Source organism: Dromiciops gliroides, chromosome 2 (genome assembly GCF_019393635.1).
Source record: "Dromiciops gliroides isolate mDroGli1 chromosome 2, mDroGli1.pri, whole genome shotgun sequence".
Lineage (NCBI taxonomy): Eukaryota > Metazoa > Chordata > Mammalia > Microbiotheria > Microbiotheriidae > Dromiciops > Dromiciops gliroides.
In genome coordinates this window covers 609,944,994-609,965,664 of record NC_057862.1, presented here as the reverse complement: position 1 = coordinate 609,965,664, position 20,671 = coordinate 609,944,994, and positions in this window count along the sequence as shown.

The window sequence follows — 20,671 nt, the reverse complement described above, 5'->3', positions numbered from 1 at the left end:
AGGCACTAGCATTAAGGGGGGTCAGTTGAAGCTTCTAGAAGATGGCACGGTAGCAGAGAAGCCAGGAGGCCAAAGGGAGAAGGGTAAGTAAGGGTGAGGCTCCCCAGAGAGCGGCTATTAATGCCATCTGGTGGTTACATAGATAAAGGGAGCATCATGAATGAAGTCCAGTCAGTTGAATTTATCTCTGTTAGATAGAATAAAAGAAAAAGGTCTGACAAAGCTGTGTAAGGCGACAGCACATGGGATGCCTTCCCAGGAAGCAAAGGGTTCTCATTAAGCTCTCTGGGCTCTCTGGCCCTTGGGTAGGGGATCCTCCACAGCCCAGACTCAGGGATCACTGGGCACAGAATCTCTTGGACACTTAGTCAGATAGGACCTATAGCCAGGTTTTTATTATTATCTTCCCTGTTCAAGTTTCAGCTCGTTCTTGGAATCTTCCCCCTTCCCCACAGGGGAACCCAGCCTGGCAGGCCTCAACAGGTACAAACACAAGCTGGACACAGAGTGCTCTGGACCTTGCCGAACACTCAGAAGGAAGACAATAGTGGATAATCCCCAGGTAACAGTGGGGAGAAAAGGAGTCTCCCTCAGAAACTAACCCCACCCCCACTCTCACCCCTACCCCCACCCCCTGCAAACCTTGCTGACTTTCCAGTTCCCTTTGACTGATCTGCTAGAAGAATGGAGGATAGCCTGGAGACAGGAGGCTGGAAATTGGCTAGGAAACTATTCAATCATTAAGCATTGATTAAGCACCTACTCTGTACCAGGCCAGCTAGTCTAGGTGCTGGGGATATATAAGTGCAAAAAATGAAACATTCATTTTTCTGGTGAGAGGTCATGAAGGCCTGGATGAGGGGTGGTGGCTCTGAGAATGGAGAAGAAGGGGAGGATGGGAGTGATTTCTGAGGCAGAATCAGCAGGATTTGTGGATATTGGGGTGAGTGAAATAAGTAAGATCATGGAATTTAGAACTGCAAAGTTCTAAATCTAGTCCAACTAAATCGCTTTTAAAATAGATTTTTTATTGATACCTCTTGTTTTTTAGATCACCTAGATTTCCCCTTCTTTTTCTCCTCTCCCCCTTTCCAGTGAGCCATCTTTATAACAATATATGCATATATATATATATTTTTTTTTTTTGCAGGGCAATGAGGGTTAAGTGACTTGCCCAGGGTCACATAGCTAGTTAGAATATTTTTTTTAAAAGGGAGAAAAAAAGAAAAAGTGGATGAGAAAAAAATCAGCAAAACTCAGAAATACATTAAAAAAAACTAGTATTAAGGAAATATTTCATACTTGTAGGGACCCCTCCCCACACACAGGCAAAGGAGTGTGGAAAGGGGTCTTGTCTTCTCTGTCTCTTCTTTACCAACCACCTCATTTTTCAGATAACAGAACTGAGGCCCGATGAGGTGTAGAGGGAGTAAGAAGCAAAGTTGGATGCTGATCTCTGATGCTCTGACTACTTCCACCCCAGTATGTCTTCAGCTCCAGCCTCTCAAAGACAGATAGATTGACTACCATATTAAAGAGGAAGGTGATTCCCAGGTTTGGGACTTGGGTTACTAGGACGATGGTGGTCTTGCTTAAAGAAACTGAGAGGTCAGGAGGGGAACCAAGGAAGAGGCCAAATTAAGTAGCTGGAAAATATTTTCAGCTCTCGGGAGGAAAAATAAATCATTAAAAGGGGGGAAGAGGGAAAGAGTAATTAGTGTGTTATCATACAGCATGGGTTGAGGGTCTCTTGGAAGCCCTGTCAAATCTTACCTTATGTTTCTCTGATGGATCCCAAACAGGAAAGAATGGAAGAAGGCTGGAGAAGGTACCAATTTAAATGGCACTTTCACAATCACCACCACTGATGCTGACTACACATCTGGGGCCTTTTTCTCGTTCCCCTTCCTTCCTTCCCCACCCCCCCCTTCCTTCCTCCTCCTCCTTCCTTCCTCCCTTCTTCCTTTTCTCCCTCCTTCCTTCCCTCTCCCCCCACTTTCCTCCCCGATTCCTTCCCTCCCCCTCCCTTTCCATAAGCATTGCCCAGGGCCCTGAAATTCATGGGATGGAAAAAGGGAGCTCTGATGGCTGATAATTGGTGGCTGGCCACTGGGAAAGTCTTGGGTCTAGGAAATTAAACAAGATTTGGAGGCTTGCTAAATTTGTTGCAAACCTGGAAGGCTGGTTACAGATTTACACAAATGCTTAAAGACAGGAAGGGAAATGAGATTATAATGATAGTTGGGATAGCTGAGAGTTTAACAACAACAACAACAAAAATACCAGACCCTGGTTAGAGTCATTAGCTAATTGACCAGAGCTGTTCTGGAGGGTCATCTGTTTGAGCAGTTAATCTCCCTGGCTTTAGGTGATTCAAGGTGCTGCTTAATTCCAGGCATTTTCATTGGCAGAGGCTGAGAAAGCTGGGGCCCTGGAAGCCCATCTGAACTCCCATCACCCTGCCCCTGACACACTCCCATCCCACCCCCACTCCCACCACAGGTACAACCTGGAAGATAATCACCTTCAATCTCTGCTCTATCATGATAGAAAAAACACTAGTTCTGCAGTTTACGGGAGACAACCTAATAATTGGCTTCAAGAGTTCCCAGCCAGGCCTGGGCTGCAGGCACATTTGCTTGAGAGGCCAGTAGAGGAAATTGCAGGGAGTTGGGGTTGAAGGAGGGGGCGGGGGTGGGGGGGGGTCGGAAAGGAAGGCTACCTGGCAGCTGCTGAAGGTGGGGAGAGGAAAGGGGATGGTGAACATTTTACCGGGGGAGCCCTGCCACCCAGCAGAAAGAACTGGAATGTGAAAGAAGGCACAAATCATCGTGGATAGCTGGAGGGGCAGCCTTGAAAGTTGAGGTGAGGGCCCACTGATGGGGTCTTCAGATGGGGCATAACTAGTCAATGGGCAAGTGTCTGTAAGGCTTATTCCCAACCCATGGCCTGCTTCTCCTCATGCCACAGGCGAGAGAGCATCTGTTACTTTAGAATTCCAAAGTGTGGTGGTGGTGGAGGAGGAGGGTGGTGGTGGTGGGAGGTGGTGGAGGAGGAGGGTGGTAGTGGGAGGTGGTGGGTGGTGGTGGGTGGTAGTGGGAGGTGGTGGGTGGTGGTGGGTGGTAGTGGGAGGTGGAGATGGAGGCCAAGGTGGAAGTTGGATTACATGTCACTCCCTTATGGTGCTGCTGGCTCTGGGTTTCTAAGCATTTTAATACTCTTCATCTTGGAAGCTGTATGATTTCACCAGTCTTCAGAGCTTCTGCTGGGCTGATTCAAGGAAGGTGATAAGTGTGCTAGGAGAAAGTTGTTTATTTCTAGTGATTTATGGAAATTTTAGGCAAATAGTTTCTTTTGGGGGTGGGGGCAGGGCAATGAGGGTTAAGTGACTTGCCCAGGGTCACACAGCTAGTAAATGTCAAGTGTCTGAGGTCAGATTTGAACTCAGGTCCTCCTGAATCCAGGGCCGGTGCTTTATCCACTGTGCCACCTAGCTGCCCCTAAATAGTTTCTTTCCAAGGGAGGGATTCTGGTAATTGTTTTTTGCTGCTTCTCTTTCTAACCTGGAGTGTTATTGCTCACTTAAAGCCAGAGACCTTATGCTAACAGTGTATGCAGCGACCTATACTGATGCTAGAGAGGTGGGAGTGGGAGTGGGAAGGGGAAATAGGGCAGTTTAATGGACAAGTTGGAATCCGTTTCTAAGCAGTAAATTGCCTCAATCTCTAGGTCCACTTTCCATAATAAATCTAAATTATTTGAGTCTGTTGATCCACTATGCTGGGGGCATCTACGTTGGCAACGGAAAATTAACATATGTTGGAACAGGGCCATGAAAAAATTAATATTGTAACAGGGGCACCGGAAGATTAATATTACAACAGGACCACAGGAAGATTAATCTGCATTGTGATGGCTCCTGGGAAATGAACATGCCTGTAATAGGGCCACAGGAAAGTTATCGCGATTATTGAGTCACGGAATACTTAACATGCCATGAACATGCATTAGGAAGGGGCCACAGGCAAATTAATGGGTATTTAATGATACCATGGGAAATCAACATGCATTGTAGCAAGGCCACAGGAAATCGACATGCACTGTTACTGAGCCTTTCTTCATTGGAGCATGGCTGGGAAATTCATGTTCGTTATCATAGAACCAATGGAAAATCGGTATGCATTTGGAACCCATGTGTTGATTGAAGACAGATGGACCGAGTTCAATTTTTAGCGGCTTATCAGTAATAAATACTCTCACATGGTCTTATCCCCACCCGAACAAAGGGTCTCTGACCTTTGAAAACCTCTAAATTTAGGTCTCTTCCAAAGAGTTTGAGTCAGCTCTCCTGTTAACATCCAAGACAACCATGAAATGTTTGGAACAAAAACACGGATTACAAAATGAATAAGAACGTCAAGGGGGCTCTGACAAACAAACTCATAACATCAATAGGGCAGCATGGGTACAGTCTTTGATAAAGACTATGTAGGCATTTCCTCAAGACCAGCGCCAAGATTTCCCTTGAAGTCTTAACCCATTCTCATTCTGCTTCCTTATGACCAGTCTGTCTATCATGCCTGTTTAAATGGAGAGTCCAATCAGGTTGCTGATGCCCCTGAAAATCCCACTTTAGTTCAGAAAGCCAACAGTTAATGCCCTTGCTAGTGCTCACCAGATCTAAACACATGAATTACTTTCTTCCCAGCAATCTCTGATCTCCTCCAATGTGCCATGTAAGCAGCTGTGTGGCGTAATGCATATAGCCCAGGATTTGGAGTCAGGAAGATCCAAATTCAAATCCGGCTACACTTACTGACTGTGTGGCTCTAGGCAAGTCATTTAATCTTTCTTAGCCTCAGTTTTTTCATCTGCAAAATGGGAATAATTGTAGCATCTACTGTTTGGTTCTTAACTCTAGTGCCTTTCCTTTGTCAATTATTTCTTATTTATCTTGTATATGGCTTGTTTGTGTATATTCATTTGCTGTCTCTCCCATTCAACTGCAAGCTTCTTGAGGGTAGGGACTATTCTTTGCTTCTTTTTGTATTTCCAGTACTTAGCACAGTGTCTGGAACATAGTAGATGCTTAATAAATGTTTATTGATTGATTTTTGTGAGAATCCGATCAAATGAGATAATAAATGTAAAGCTCTTTGCAACAGTTAAAGCTCTATAGAAATATTAGCTCCTCCTCCGTTGTTGTTGTTCTGCTTGTGTTCTTGTTTCCCTCCTCTTCCTCTTCCTCTTCCTCCTGCTCTTCCTCCTCCTTTCCTCCTCTTTCTCCTTCCATTCTCCCATGTATTCTTAGTCCACAGACTTCTGGAAAATGTAATCATACCCTCCTACCCTAAGAAGCCATGGGAGGTAGGGTTGGGGGTGGGAGGGAAAGGGGTAAAAGTTCTTATGTATGCTTACTACTTACTGTCCCAAGGTCACAGGGAAACTAAGATATAGTATACCAGACTTTAGGAAAATCAAACCCCTGTAGATGTTGTCTCCTCTATTAGACTGTAAGCTCCTTGAACATCTGCATTGTAAAAGAACTAACATATTCTACATTAAGACCTCTGGAAACCAAGAGCCAGGAGAAAATTTACCCATGTTGTCATCTAGTTGGGGCTGGGGCCTAGAAAATGCCCTGTCAGGGCTCACATATGACTGCTATTAGTATTTGCAGGAAAGAAGTCGCTGCTTGACTTTAAGCAGGAGAATTTTTCTTGGAAGAGATAATACCAACTCTGGTGCCAAGAGGTTGGATCTCAGAGAATTTTCCTTTGTCCTTTATTGCTTTTTTCCCTTAGTTTTTTTTTTTTTTTTAAGTTTTGGTCTACAGGGCTGAAGAGCAGTGAGATCAAGAGGATAATGGGAGAGAGGGTTAACGTCTCAGACAGTATAGATATGACCTCTTCCTCCCTGAGAGCTGGCCCTGCACAGCAAGCCTGATGAAGTCAGCAAAGCTTCTCTTTAATATTCACCCTTTCCCCACTTCTGAGTCCTTTTTCCTTTCAGTGACTCTCTCTGTTCCTCTAGCAATGCTGCTTTGTCCTGGGTACCTTCAGGAAAAAGGCCAGTTGACTTATTTATACTGAGGGGTGAGGGACTGAATTGGTCTCATCATTGGGGTAGATTTGCATGTTTAAAAACAAGTCTGGAAAGGGCAATGCTTAAAAGAAATGACATCCCAACACATTGTTTGAAATCAGGTAAATATGTGGGGTTAAATTCAGTTAGGAGCAGGGCCCATGTGACTGTGCAGTAGAAGTCTGAAGGAGGGCCTTTGGTCTGAGTCTTAATTGTCTAATTTAATTAAGTCATTAAAATGGTCTTAATACTTTTTAAGGGAAAAATAAAACTAGCCTATCTTACATGGGATGTAGTGTTGCTGTTTCAGTAATTTCTCGTATTTAAAAAAAATCATTTCTTATGCTTAAAATAATTTGAGAGGCAGCTAGGTGGCTCAGTGGACAAAGCACCGGCCTTGGATTCAGGAGGACCTGAGTTCAAATCCAGCCTCAGACACTTGACACTAGCTGTGTGACCTTGGGCAAGTCACTTAACCCTTATTGCCCCACAAAAAGTAAAAAAATAATAATAACTTGAGTGTATTTCATCTTTTTTTCTAAAGTTAATTAACTTAAAGATGTTTTTCATACCTATAAAACAAAACAAAACAAAACAGAAATGACATCCTACTTAGGAGTGGAATTTTAGGTGTCTGGGGGGGTGGGTGGGTGAATATGGCATTTTTAGTTATTTAGGGCCTTGTTGGCATATCCCTCCACTAACCCAAAGGCACGTTCCGATCCTCCACATTTTAACACTGTTTTACATTATTATCCATCTGTTTCGTGTCTAATCCCCCTCCCCCACCATATTTCTGGGTCTCGTTCGAATTCCAGCTCTTTCCTTGGCTTTGAATCAAAGGGTAGGGTTAAAAGTCAATGAAATCCAATACGTCTATATTATCTTGTATACATTTTCTCATTTTTTCATGTGTGTTTCCCAGATAGACTGTAAACTCTCTGAGGGCAGCAACCTCCTCTTACAGTCTTGATTTGGGACTGGGCACTACAGAAGGTATTAGTAAAGACCTCTTGAATTCCATTGCCTTTTGAGCCTATCCTTTCCCAGAAATTTGGGGGTAGGAGGGAGTTCAAGGGGTTATCTAATCCAGAAGTGTTAAACACTCCACTGAGGCTCAAAACTCTCCACTGGGTCCTGAACCAAATTAAACTGTAAATGGAAAATATTTAGCCAAACAAAAATATAATAAAACATAGATAATGTTAACATGTGATTTTCCAAGTCAGTATGTGCCAGTAGAGATGATTATGTAGTGTAGTCGCCCTGCTTCTATTTGGGTCTGACATCACTGATGTTGTCCATTCACCTGCCTCTAGGTCAGGATCAGTCTCTTTGTTTTCAGAGCTCTCCAAAGAAGATCATTCTATTTTACTGCATAGAGGCAGAGAACTCTTCATGCAAAAAAAAAAAAAAAGTCCTTTGTTTTTCTCTCTCTTATACCCCTCATTGCTCATGAGACATAGGCCCTTGGTTTTTTCTTTGTTGTTGTTCAGTCATTTCACTCATGTCTGACTCTTTGTGAACCTATTTGGGGTTTTCTTGGCAAATATATTGGAGTGGTTTGCCATTTCCTTTTCCGACCCATTTTACAGATGAAGAAGCTGAGGCAAACAGGGTTAAGTAATGTGCCTAGGGTCACACAACTCAGGAAAATGAGTCTTCCTGATTCCAGGTCTGGCACTCTATCCCCGACACCACATAGATTTTTATAGTCAGCCTATAGTTTGGCCAATTCACAGAGATGGTAGTATCAGGTGCTCTGCTCTGGGCCCTCCAGTCAGAACTAAGCAAGAAACCACAGGCAGTCCTTCCTGAGACAACTCAGTATTAAACTTGGACATGATTTCAATCTCTCTTGACCTTGGGTGGTAAGTCTGCATGCAGAAAGATCCTACTGTGAGCCAGGAATGACCTAGATGGGAATTTCTCAAAATACAACTTTATGTTTCCTATCTCTGCATTCCCATTTAGCTAGGATATAAGAACTGACATGAGATGAACATCACCCAAACAGAAAAGTATATATTTTATATATGACTTTTCCAGCATCCTGTGTTTTTATGCCAACTCAATTCAGTCAGCATTACGTTACCTACTATATGGGAGGCATTAAGGATGTAGCAACAAAAACAAAAAAGGCCCTGCCCTCAAGGAATTTCTGCTCTATGGGCAGGATATAACACATATACAAGTATAATAAGACATGTATGTCTTAATAGGTTATCTCATTGTAATTTGTGGGCAACCCAAATTGATAGATCTGGAACCCAATCCACCTTCGGCACACTACAACGTTCAGTTAGAGGGAAATTGGAAAAGGGCTGTGACTAAGCATTTATTCCTTCCCTTGCTTATCACCAAGAATGGTATTGGACTGGAATTATATTTATCTGTACCTCCTATCCCCACCAATTATTCCTGGTTTAGGAATTTATAATAAAAACTGTTTCTCTGGTCGCTCTTAAAGGGAAAAGGATAGCCCTAAGTTTATACGCATTTCTGGCTTGGCCCCTTCTCACCAAGTGTCCTTTATACAAAAGATGACCAAAAATAGCATATGGTGAGTAGTAAACCTATTTATCCAAGCAAACAGAAATTGGAGAAGTTTGTGTGTGTGTGTGTGTGTGTGTGTGTGTGTGTGTGTAGACTTTTTAAAAATTCTTTTTTCCTTATTTTTCACTATGAGATTTTATTTTTCACACTTAATGTAAATTCATTTTCTCTATATACTGTATATGATGCTATGGTGTTGTAAATTAAAAAAATAAAGGAGTTATTAAATATTGAAATTCCTTCATGGCTTTTGGCCTACCCTGTATATGTATATATGTGTACACACACAAATACATGTACATACAAACATACAATACACATATATATGTATTAGGATATATAATAGAGAGAATATACGAGCTCTTTAATGAGATGAGGTAAGATTTCATCTTTTTTTTTTTTTGGTGGGGCAATTGGGGTTAAGTGACTTGCCCAGGGTCACACAGCTAGTAAGTGTCAAGTGTCTGAGGCCGTATTTGAACTCAGGTCCTCCTGACTCCAGGGCTGATGCTCTATCCACTGCGCCACCTAGCTGCCCCAAATTTGTTCCCTTTTTTGGGGGGTGGGGCAATTGGGGTTAAGTGACTTGCCCAGGGTCGCACAGCTAGTATCAAGTATCTGAGGCCGGATTTGAACTCAGGTCCTCCTGAATCCAGAGCCAGTGCTTTAGTCACTGTGCCACCTAGCTGCCCTGGTAAGATTTCATCTTGACAAAGAGAGGGCCAGATCTTACTCATGACAGTCTCTCTCCAAAATCTATAGGGAAGCAAACTGGACATCAGGAACATTCTGAGCTGGCTTCTCTTACATGCCTGGAATTTTAAAGTATTTTTTTTCTCTCTCTATGTGAATCTTCCCAAGAGTCCCTGGAACCACACATGTTCTTTTCTCAAGATGCTCTGGCAACAATTCTACTCTCATGGATATCCACAGCTTTGGCATTCTCTCCACTACTTAGGAGTTACATATCATTCTACATGCACAGATACATGCTAAATGCCCCTGTCTTGGACCTTATTATACAAGTAAGAATATTATAAAGGAGATTGAAGAAGGAGAAAGCACTAATAGCCAGGGGACTTCATGGAGGAAGTAGCACCTGAGTTGAACTTTTTAAGCAGGAAACAACAATTCTGAGAGATGAGGAGAAAACTCATTCCATGCATGGGGTATGGCTTGTGGGAAGGTATGAAGGCAGGACATACAGTATCAAGTTTGAGGAGTAGATTATGGTACAGTTTGGCTGAACTCTATCTTTTTTTTTTTTGTGAAGCAATTGGGGTTAAGTGACTTGCCTAGGGTCACACAGCTATTGTTAAGTGTCGGAGTCTGGATTTGAACTCAGGTCCTCCTGAATCCAGGACCGGTGCTTTATCCATTGCACCACCTAGCTACCCCCAGGACTTTTTGTAAGAAGAAAGTGAGAAAGGCCCTCAGAGTGGTGGGTGGCCTCATTGTGGTGAACTTATGGGAGTGTAGAAACCAGAACTGTACTGAATGGACAGGCCTAGAGAGATTGTGGTCTTCGTGGTTGGTGGAACTATCCATATCAGTATGATTATAAATCCATTTGAAGATGTTGTATTCCCCCTACAAGTCTCAGAGATTGGTATCTGGAAGGGACCTCAGAGTTCAGCTAGTCTAACCCCATCCTTTTTCAGAGAAGCAAATTGAGCCCCTGAGAGGTTAAGTGAATTCCAAGGTTATACAGGTGTTGGGACAGCTAGGTGGTACAGTGAATAGAGTGTTGGGCCTGGAGTCCGAAGATCTGAGTTCAAACCTGGCCTCACATACTTAATAGCTGTGGGACCCTAGGCTAGTCACTTAACCATGTCTGTTTAGTTTCCTCATCTGTAAAATGAGCTGGAGAAGGAAATGGCAAACCACTCAAGGATCTTTGGCAAGAAACCCCAAATGGGGACATAAAGAGTTGGACACAACTGAAATGACTGAACAACAACAAATGTAGGTATTAAGGAACCGAGCTGGATTCCAACCAAAGACCTTTGACTCCAAATTCAGAACTCTTTTTGTTGCTTGCTGCTTCATGGTTTTGAATTCCATTAAGACATAGTTGCTATTTTTCTAAAAGTAGGTTTTTATGGATATCTTTTGTTTTTATGTTGCCTAGATTTTCCCCTACATCCCTTCTCTTTCTTCCTCACAGAGATTTTGAAAAAATAAAAAGAAGAGAAAAAAATTCAGTAAAATCAATCAATACATCAAAAAAAAAATCTGACACTGTGGAATGTTCCATATTCCCGAACCCCCTTAACCCCCAGACCTCTGCCAGGGCAAAGGGGATAGATCTTCTTATATCTTTTTGGGGGACCATGTTTGTTTTTGGTAATTTTGCAGCATTCATTTTCTTTTTTTAAGGTTATATATGTAAAATTATGTTAAACATATTTCCACATTAGTCACGTTGTGAAAGAAGAATCAGAACAAAAGCGAAAAACCACAAGAAAGAAAAAAAAGATGAAAATAATATGCTTCGATCTGCATTCATACTTTTTCTGGACATGGAGAGAATTTTCCATAGTGAGTCTTTTGGAATTGTCTTCGATCATTGCACTGCTGAGAAGAGCTAAGTCTATCACAGTTGATCATCACACAATGTTGCTGTTACTGTGTACAATGTTCTGGTTCTGCTCACTTCACTCAGCATCATTTCATGTCTTTCCAGGCTTTTCTGAAATCTGTCTACTCATCATTTTTTACAGCACAACAGTACTGCATTACATTCATATACCACAACTTGTTCAACCATTCCCCAATTGATGGGCATCCCCTCAATTTCCAATCCTTTGCCAAGCATTCATTTTAAATAATTTTGTGGTTGTTGTTGGGTGTTTTTTGGTAGTTATGTATATTTTCTTGGCTCTCTTTACTTCATTCTGTGTTAGTTCGTGTAAATCTTTTCATGTTTCTCTCCATTCACTTATCGCAGGGTGATCAGATACCTGAATGTCCTGGTTCACCCATTCATTCATTAAAACGTTTTGATAACTTTATTTCTATGTTATTGATTCCCTTTGTAATCCTACATATTCTAGGCAGGCAGGCAAGCAGTCAATAAACATTTCTTAAGTGCCTTCTATGGACCAGGAACTGTACTAAAGACTGGAGATACAAAGAAAGATGAGGTCTCTAACAGAGAAGGCAAACGCAAACAGAAATATGCACACAAGCTAGAGACAGGATAAATCAGAGATAATCAGTAGAAGAAAAGCACTAGAGTTGAGCAAAGCAAGATGAATTTGGCAAAGGCCTCTTATAGAAAGTGGGATTTTAACTGGGACTTTGTGTGCACATGGAAGTGTCTATGTGGCTGTATCTGTATGTGAACAACTTCTCCTTTTAAATTAGTTACACTTGGGGAGGGGGCAACTTTAAAAGCCTCTGTTTTCAGGGTAGGTTGTCTCTTTGATGCCTAAAGCAATGACTGATCTGGGTCTGGAGCCTCTTCCCTAGGATGTTGGTTGAATCTTGAGATTCCCCTCTGGCTTGCAGATTTGGAGGGCTTTCTAGAAAGAAAATAGGGCTCTTTGGAGAGGGGTGGGTATGAGAAACACAATCACCAAGGCTCCGTGTTCTGAAGCAGGGGGACAGAAAGAGGGGCAGGAAATGGCTTGGAGGAGGAGGAGTGCTGAAAATAGCTCTGTCCTCTGCAGGTGCATGTCAGCTGGTATGGAGAGTCCAGAGTCCTTAACTCAGTAAACAGTCTGTGGGTTCTTATCAGAGCTCTTAGTCCATTAAACAGGCCCGGGTTCAGTAAACACAAGAGGAGGCAGGAGGAGCCCCAAACGGGAGAGGACTGGAGCTTGCAGGTGGAGATACAAGGAGCTGTTTGCTCCTCGTCCTGCTGCTCGTGTCTGCTAAAAATGGAAAGCCCATGACAGCCTCCAATGGGTCATGTGCCCTGGAGTCAGCGTGGCAGCTGGGTGCATGCAGGGGAGAACAATCTTAGGAAATGTTGGGGCACCACCCCAAAAGAAGGTCCTCTGCCTTCAGCTCTGGTCACTTTGACCTTCAACCACCAAGGAATAAAGGCAGGGCAGGGTGAAGGAGGAGGCTACTCCCCTGCTTTTTGGTCAGTGCCTATTGTCCATAGTAGTAAATCATTAGCCATGTATTGATTCAAGTCAATTGGTCTAAAACAAGAGTTCTTAACCTGGGGTCCAAGAAATCATTAAAAATACATTGATAATTTCATTGCTGTATTATTCATTTCTTTTGCAATCCTATAGATTTTATATTAAGAATTTATAGACATTATTCTGAGAAGGGGCCCAAAGGCCCCACCAGACTGACAAAGGGGTCCAAGATCAAAACAAGGTTATAAATCCTTGATTTTGAGCATAAGAAACCCATTCATTACTGTTAAAGGAATCTCAGGGCATAAGCTACAGAATGCAGTGAAGTCAGAAAGGCCTGAGTTCAAATTTGATTTAGATATTTGGCAGCTATGTAACCCTGAGTTGGACACCTGATATCTTTCAATTTTAGTTCCCTCAACTGTAAAATGAGAATAGTCGTAGCACTTACCTCCCAGGGTTGTTGTGAAGATTAAATGAGACAACACATATAAATGCTTTGCAAACCTCAAAATGCTATATAAATTACTACTACTGCTACTACTACTACTACTACTACTACTACTACTACTGCTGCTGCTGCTGCTGCTGCTACTGCTACTGCTACTACTGCTACTACTACTACTACTGCTACTGCTACTGCTACTACTACTACTACTACTACTACTACTACTACTACTACTACTACTATTACTGTCTGTCTCAGTCTCTCTCTCTCATGTTTGTCCCTGAGGAAAGCAAGGCCTTTTTCATCCAGTTCTCTTGGAATAATGCTTGGGTTCAGGTCAAAATTTGTCTCCCTATAGTCTCCAACACCTGTGCTAGTTACTAAATCCTCTCTGGCATCCACAGCTAGAATTTGTCTCCCTAGGTATCTACTCTGGATTACATCCCACAACCTGTTCTCTCCAATGACTATCAGGATTGATTCACTGTTTCCCCATTTTCTCACCTTTTCACTGTTATCACCAACCTCTCCTTTCTCTCTTTGATTCCCTCTGTTCCTCCTACACACACCTGGGTTTCCTGTCCCTTATCCATTGTTCTATGTCAATCTCTTACCCAATATAAATTTACATAAGATAGCTTTTGTCTAATGGCCAAATAGTAGACAAAAAGAACACACATATGTGATTTCCAACAACAGAAACTCCCTAAATCTGCATACCTCAGGCGATAAGCCCAATTAGGATCAGCTAATAGAAAGAGACCTTAAATATTATCTAATCCAACCCTTTCAGTTTACAAATTTGCAAACTTAGGTCCATGGAGGTAAAGTGACTTATTCAAGGTGATATCATGAGCTAATAGCAGAACTGGGGCTAGCTAGAAGCAAAGTCTCCTACCTTTCCATTCATTGTTTTCCCCCTTAAATCAGTCAGTCAATCAGGTATGCAGACTATACATGTTTATTAAACACTAATTATGTGCCATGTGCTTTGGTAAGACCTGGGAATACAAATGCAAGTAGAAAGAGGTCCTTGCCCTCAAGGAACTAACATTCTTAATATATATATATATATATATATATATGCATGTATGTGTGCATGTATATGTGTATATGTATACATGCATTTTTTTTAAACAGCAAAAATCTGCCTTTTTTTCTCCCACCTATTCTCTCTCTCTGAAAAATGAGAACTAAAGAAAAGCAAAACATCTGTTATAAACATGTATAGTCAAGCAAAACAAATTTCTACATTGGCAATGTCCAAAAAAATACAATTCATTCTGCACTCTGGGTCCTCCACTTCTCTATCAGGAGAAAGGTATTATGTTTCATCATTAGTCAAGACATAACGGAATCACTTCCAGGCCCTGTCTAATTAAACTCCCTCTGTGACCCCTGAAGATGATATTGTTCAGAGGTGACATGGATCATCTCCCCATATTTGAAGTTAAGCACTCTTCTCCAGACTACTGAAAGCAAGGAAGAATGCATGCACATATACAAAGCTGGGTAAAGAAATACATTTCCCCCAGTAGAGAAATTGGAGGGCAAGGAAAGAAGGGAGAAAGGGGAATAAGAGAAAGGGTATACTACCCTCCTTTATTCTTGTCTAGTCCCTTATGATTATTTATTCCTATTTACCTTTTTATGCTTCTCTTAACTCCTGTGTTTAAACTTCAGTGTTTCTATGAAGCTATGGTCTTTTCATCAGGAATGCTTGGAAGTCCTCTATTTCATAAAAAAAAAAAATCTCTTTTTTCCCCTTTAGGATTATTCTGTTTTGCTGGGCAAGTTATTGGCTGTAAGCCTATATTCTTTAACTTTCAGACTATCATATTCCAAGGTCTCTGCTCCTTTATAATGGTGGTTGCTAAATGATGCGTGATCCTTACCGTGACTCTTCAGTACTTGACTTATTTCTTTCTGGTTGCTTGCAATATTTTTGCTTTATCCAAAAGCTCTGAATTTTTGCCATGATGTTCCTGGAATTTTCACTTGAGAGTTTCTTTCTATTTTCACTCTTCCCTCTGGCTCTAAGAAAGATGGTCAGTTTTCTTTTAAGATTTCTTGAAATAGGGTATCTGGACTCTCTTTTTGGTCATGGTGTTCAGGTAGTCCAGTGATTATTAAATGTTTTCTCCTCGATCTATGATCCAGGTCAGTTGTTTTTACTACCTTCTGTTTCCTTTTCTTTTTTGTCTTATAACTTTGATTTTCGTGTTTTTTTGTTGTTTCAAGGACTCATTGGGCTTCATTATAGTCCATTCTAATTTTCAAGTAGTTTGTTGCTGGGTCACCTTTTATGTCAAGCTGTTAATTCATTCTCCAATTCTTTCTTCTTTCTTTTCTTTTCTTTTTTTTTTCTTGCCGTTTTTCTGATTTATTAAGACATAACTCCACAAAATTTCTTCAATTAGAAATTCTTTTAAACAATATCATAATTTTTTGCTAGCTGGAGTACAGAATCATCAGATTCTCTCATGCTATGAATTACTCCACAAATAATTGACCATTGAATCTGCCTGTGACCTTGTCAACCTCGGCCACATTCATCTGGATGGATGGGTGATCCTTGTCCCAGATGATCCTGTTGCTCCCGGGAGTGGTAGGTACAGATCCATGAACATGCCAGAGTTGTTCTGTGTGTCAGAAGCTGAGGGAATCGAGTGCAAACTCTAAAGTGGCAGAAAAGAAAAGAGCTCTCCAATTCTTTCTTTTTTTTGGTGAGGCAATTGGGGTTAAGTGACTTGCCCAGGGTCACACAGCTAGTAAGTGTCGAGTGTCTGAGGCCGAATTTGAACTCAGGTCCTACTGACTCCAGGGCCAGTGCTCTATCCACTGTACCACCTAACTGCCCCCAATTCTTTCTTCCATAATTCTAATTTCTTTTCCAATTTTTTACCTCTAGACCTCTCATTTCATTGGTAAAAAACATTTTTAATTCTTAAAAAATCTCTTGTTTCATTGCTTCTAGTCTATGTCCAAGCTTTGTTTTTCTTTGGAGCTTTGTTTCTAAGTATTTTGGAGTCATTCTCTTCTGTGTTTGTATCTTGAGCATCCCTGTCACCATAATACCTTCTCGAGGGATTCTTTTTTTAGTTTGCTTGTTCTTCCATCATAGTTTCTGACTCTGGACTTCATGTGAGGACTAAGCTCTATATACTTCCAGAGGGAAAATCTAGGCTGGTCCTGTTGCTTCTTGTTTGGGGTATTGAGGTATTGTGTTATTTCAGGATCTGAAGGACAACTCAGGCTTGGGACTTGTAAACTTTCAAAGTGATCCGATTTCCCACGTGTACAAAAATATTCAAAGCAGTTCTCTTTGTGGTGGCAAAACATTGGAAATCGAGGGAATGTCCATCATTTGGGGAATGGTTGAACAAGTTTTGGTATATGAATGTAATGGAATACTATTGTGCTATAAGAAATAATGAGCAAGCAGATTTCAGAAAAACATGGAAATACTTAAGTAGACTGATGCTGAGTGAAGTGAGCAGAACCAGGAAAACACTGTATACTGTATCAACAGCATTGTGTAATGATCAACTGTGATAGACTTAACTCTTCTCAGCAATACAATGATCTAAGACAATTCCAAAGGACTCATGATGGAAAATGCTCTCCACATCCAGAAAAAAGGAATGCAGATTGAACCATACTGTTTCCACTGTTGTTGTTGTTGTTGTTTTTCTTTTTTGAGGTTTTCCCCTTTTGTTCTGATTCTTCTTTCACAACATCACTAATGCAGAAATATGTTTAATGTGATTGTACATATATAACCTATATCAGATTGCTTTCTGTCTTGGGGAGGGGGAGAGGGAAGGAGATAAATTTGAAACTAAAAATCTTATAGTTGAAAACTATCTTTACATGTAACTGGAAAATGATAAAATACTTTTATTATTTAAAAAACAATAAACAAACAAACAAATAAATAAATGATCCAAGTGATCCGATTTACAGCCCTGATTATTTCTTTGCATATTTCAGACTTGGCTAGAAGGTAGACCTGAGACTTCAGTCTGCTCCTTGGTGTAAGTCACATAGCTGCTGCTTTCTTCTAAAGTTGTTCATCCCGGGGCCTGGGATCACTCCTTACCCTGGAGCTGCCACCTGCCACTGCAGGGCACAGGCCCTCTTCCTTATCTGACCTGGATCTGTGATTCAGAACTGATTAGTGGGCAGCAAAATCGCCATTTGTCCCCCATTGTTGTCATGGTACCTTGGTATGGGTCTGGGATCTTCTCTTAGCCTGGTACTTCTATCTACTTTGGGGTGCTCTGTACCATCTCTCCATGCCAGACCTATCCTTAGTGTATATAGATTTCATTCTATGTTTCCCTATACTGATCTGGGCTGGAAAAATGATTCAAAATGTCTTCTTCTTAGATTTCCCCATCAGGATTTGGTCTGATGCATTTTCTAAATCTATTAGAAGGAGGTTTTTGGCAGCAGAGGGGTAGGTCAAGGAGAAGGAGATGACTGTACTGATTCCTGTTACTCCATCTTGGCTCTGCCTCCAGAGCTTAAATTCTAATGCAGGAAGACAACACATAAAAAGAACAAGTCTGTAGTGAAGAGACGAATGAGATTTGGCTGGCCTAGGAAAAGTTTTTAAAGGGAGGTTCTGGGAGAAGCCATCCCAGCGGAGGCAGAGGCCCAGGATACCTCCAGCATGTAGATTCTAGGACTGGAGGGAGGAGATTGTTCATGGTTTTATAGAACCTCCTGCTTTAAAGGCTGATGTCTCCTTTCTCATAGTGCTGTCACGCAGCTGGAAATTAGGATTGATGTCACAGAATCACAGATTTCTAGAGTTGGAAGGGACCTTAGCTGAAATCTGGTTCAACTCATGACTGAAGAATAATCTCTAACATAGCACACCTGACAAGCGATCATCCAACTTCTCCTTGAAGACTTCCAGGAAAGAGAAGCCTACTACTTCCTAACATGGCCCATTCCACTATAGATAACTCTAATTATTAGGAAGTTTGTTTTTCCTATGAAACCAAGACTAAATTTGCTTCTTTGCAACTTTCCACCCATTGCTCTTGGTTCTGGGGCCAAGGAGAGCAATTATAACCCTTCTTCCATGTAACAGCTCCTCAAATACTTTAATCCATCCATCATATCCTTTCTGCATCTTCTCTGGGAGGAAGCAAAATTCCCTTTGTCGCCTTCCTATACCACTTGACACAACTTAATCTTAAATCTGCCCAAGGGAGATGGAGGGAGAGAACTGGACCAGAACTTCAGAATCAGAACAGTCAAAAGGATTTGAGTTTGAATACTGCCTTAGATACTTTATTAGTTCCATGACCCTAGAAACTTTTCTGAGCCTCAAATTCCTCATTTGTAAAATGACAGTAATGCCAATACCTTCTGTCTAGGTTTGTGGTGAAGATTAAATGCTTTACTATGAAGATAAAGTGCTTGGTGAACCTTTAAGCACTTTTCTTGTAAAGGTTTCTTCCAGATGATTCTTTTCTTCCTCATTCCAACTCCTAGCTTCTTGAGGACAGGAATCTAATCTTTTCCTTCTCTTGTTTCCTCACAAGACTGGTTACAAAGCAGATGTTAAATACCTGCTGGTAGAATTGAATTGAGTCCAACAAAAATATCCCGCTGTGTTCTCATTGCCCAAGGCCAGTAGAGAGAGCCAGCTTAGTCTGGGTATGACAGTGAGGAGGCCAAGGATTTGGGAAGAAGGTGGGGGAAAACCTAGTCAGAACATGTCTTCATTCCCTGAAGTACCCTGAGGATGAGCTAATTTGGAGGTGAAAGTAACTTCATGCCTAGACATTAGAATCAAGAAGACAATTTCAATAATAGGAGAGTCCTTAGACTAGGGAAGGGACAATATAAACAAAACACCAGTTATTCCTGGGTTGTGTTTTAAATTGATGTCTCCATAGCACTAAGAATGCTCAACATAATATATAATTCCCTTGAGTTTGGCAAAACCTTTTCAATTTTATTAAATCAAAATGATCTATTTTATCTTTTGTGATCTCTTATTTCTTATTTTGTTAAAAATTCTCTCCTAGACATAGTAATGAAAGGTATCTAAAGTTGTTCTCTGATTATTTTATGATATAACGTTTTATATTCAGGTCCCATGTCCATTTTGAGCTTATTGTTGCTTATGGTGTAAGATGTGGGTCTAAACCTAATTTCTGCCAAACTGCTTCCCAATTTTCCTAGCAGTGTTTGTCACATGTGGAGTTCTTCCCCAAGTAGTTTATATTGTCAGATATTGAACACTGATTTATTGAGTTATGTGGTTTCAGATGTTTATTTATCTAATCTATTCCACTTATCTACTTTCCTATTTTTTAACCAGCATCAAATAGTTTCAATAATTACTGCTTTAAAATATAATTTAAATTCTAGAAGTGTTATTCAGTTTTTCTCTCATTATTTCTCAGGGATTGGTTTTCAAGCTATCTCAAAGAGGGAAAAATAGCAAAAGAAGAGAAGAAGAAAAATGATGGACAGTATTACTCTCCTCTGAAAAAAGAGTTCAACAACAACTGGCCCTTGGATCAATTTTTTTCACCTCTATAAAATCTTTATGGGGATGGTCTATGAGCATCTTGAAGGCATCCTTCATAAAAATATGAGAAGGGAACTGTACCATTTTGCAGATGATTCTCTATAGCAGACAAACAATTTCCATCACACAATTACCGAAAGGTGTAAAGACTGAAAAACCCTGCAGTTATTACTGCCTGATGGTTGAAGAATAAAAACACTCGACACAAAAGGGCAAAGTACAATCTTGGAGGCTCCCCTCTAGCAAAGTGCCTTCTATGTACACTTTGAAATTATTCAAGATTCCATAATAGATGTAACCACAGAGATAACTTTGTTCCATAATCCTCTATCAGTATCAAGAGAGTCATAAAACAGAGATGTATGCTCACCAAAGGTGTTTACCTATGTAATGGACTCCTACCCAAAGCCAATCATGTAGGCAAGTACTAGGGATAACAGATGGACAGTCTTCAGCACTGCTCTGGTATATGTGAATCGTTAAAAGGTTTAAGTGTGTTGGGGAGGTCCTCTTTGGAAAATTTATGGGAGTAAAGGGATAAGAGAAACTGCTGTTGTGCTACTGGATGTATTACCTGCAAAATTTAGGTCATAGATCCATTGAGGTATCAACATATGTGTATCTGTAGTGTTTTATTTGTCTTTGTGGGTCTTTGGGATGTCCTGTGATGCAGTTGCTATTATGAACCCTATTACATAGGATTGAAAAACCAAGTCCAATCTTTAAGTGGTATATTCTTCTAAACAAAAATGGCACCAATAGCAATACCCATATGTGGCTGATTGGCAAGGGTCACCTGCAGGAGCTCTCCGGGGGCCTCGTGCCTGTAATGAAAGTAATGGCCACCAGATGGCGATAATGCTCTGTTATGCAGTGCAGACCAAATAGTAAAGGTCAATGGATTTTAGAGCTGGAAAAGATCATTGT